Genomic DNA, 2,021 nt, shown 5'->3' on the forward strand with positions numbered 1-2,021 from the left:
GTGCTAGATGGAATTACAAATAAAGATCACAGACCAAATAACCGGACAGACTCAAAGAATATAGAAAAACACTACTTTATTCAAAGTAAGGAGACCTTTTAAACATCAGACTGTTGTATGTACACTCACACAGCAGCCTGATTATACAGAGGTCTTTATACACCAATATGCATCATCTATGACGTCATTCTATGTGGCAAAATAGAAAACCTATCGAGGGCAAGGATTGGTTAAGGGAACATATCTAGTTGTAGAATGTATAAGGATTAGTACACCATTGGCCACTCCTTATCTGTAATGCACACCTTGAACTACCTCCATATAAGTACAATACAGATTATAATGGACACACTCTCAGTAGATTGGTCTATGCAACATTGGGGGTCATTACGAGTTTGGAGGCAGCCATGGCGCTGTTAGCGCCATGGCTGCCTCCAAACTCGGTCCCGGTTGACAGAATGGGGATGTACCGGGTCATACCGACCTTGGAGGACCCGGTAGGTACCCATTCTGAAAACCATTCCCCATTCCCATTTGAGACCCCATAGGGCTCAATGGAAATGGGGATTGAGCAAATAACGGGCCCGTAAATAGCGGGCCCGTTATTTCCTCCCTGGTCCCTTAACAGGTCCCGCTAAGAATGGCTGGTCAGACCTTGGAATATGGCGGTTGGTGGTTAACGGTCCTTACCGGTGCCATTAACCTCCTACCGCCATACTCATAATGACCCCCATTGTATGTTAGATTGTCCCTCAAACCCACTGATTGGTTGGCATACTATCCCAACTTTGGACTTTTCGCTCCTTTAGCAGAACGTATGCGAAACAAAATGTAGGTGTTAGATTCCCATGAGACTACTCCCTGTTTTCCCAATTAGTCCATCACCTCTCATTGGTAGGCCATAAGCCAAAGTCTTCCTTTTGTAGTTGACCTTGTTGACTGCTCACTGGCCTGGAACATTCAAGAGAGTGTAAGCACACCACTATCTTAATCTGAGGCTTAATGAATAGCCCTTGTTCTCTGCTCCAAAATCACATGTTAGCAGACCATGAATTTGCCCATTTCAGCCTTGCTCACTCTATCTCATATGAACTTTGTACACTTTTAATTGACCAAAGGTTGGCTCTTGCATATGTTTTCTTATTCTTCAATCTATGAGGAATGTCCCACATTCAGAGCTTATCCATGTAACTCCCTTTGTGAGCTGTGCTTATTCCTTTAAATGGCATCCTTTATTCTGGGCCAACCTTGGCTCATCGTCGGTTTTGCACACAGAACTATTCTTCTGCGTCTCCTGATCATACAGCCTTAGTCTGTTTGTGAGGTAGCTTGTTGTATCAGACATGAATCAGCGTCCATTTTCCTATCATGGCCACCCTAGCCATGTTATATATACTTTTCTAGCAAGCTTCTCTATGATTTCGTTCTACTTTGCCTTACTGCGTATTTACAGTTATTGATCAATAAGTAACTTCATCTTCTTTGTAGTCATGATTACTTTAGCTTTAGGTACATGTTTCTCTTCATGTTTCAGTTACATCATTACTCTTGTATTTTCAGATTGTTTCAACATAGGTTCATATATCTTCCTTTTGACATCACTCTGCCCTCGTCGGATTTCACTTAGCGCTCAATGATATCCATAGGTGTGTGCTGGCATCCTTCCATGCCGCATCCTTCTACTGGCCCAACTTGAGGTTACATTCTGTATTGTTGTCTGAGTGCATAACATCTCTCATACACTCGATGTGGTATGGGAACAAAAGAGAGGGTCCCAAATACTGATCTTCTCTGACCATTCCAGTATGACGGTGGTGAGGGGGCGGGAACTAGTGAGAAAGCGGCTACCTGCTCCTCTACATCAGCAACATATTTTACTGTTGTAGATGTTGTAGATCGATCCTCTGCTTTCTTTACTAAACCTACCCACCCAGAATGTCCGTATTTATTTCACTTTACATATCATGTTTTAATATACACATGGACTAAGGGTATACAGAATCTCACACCTTGTTCACCCA

The sequence above is a fragment of the Ambystoma mexicanum genome, chromosome 4p (genome assembly GCF_040938575.1).
Source record: "Ambystoma mexicanum isolate Mex_15411 chromosome 4p, UKY_AmexF1_1, whole genome shotgun sequence".
NCBI lineage: Eukaryota > Metazoa > Chordata > Amphibia > Caudata > Ambystomatidae > Ambystoma > Ambystoma mexicanum.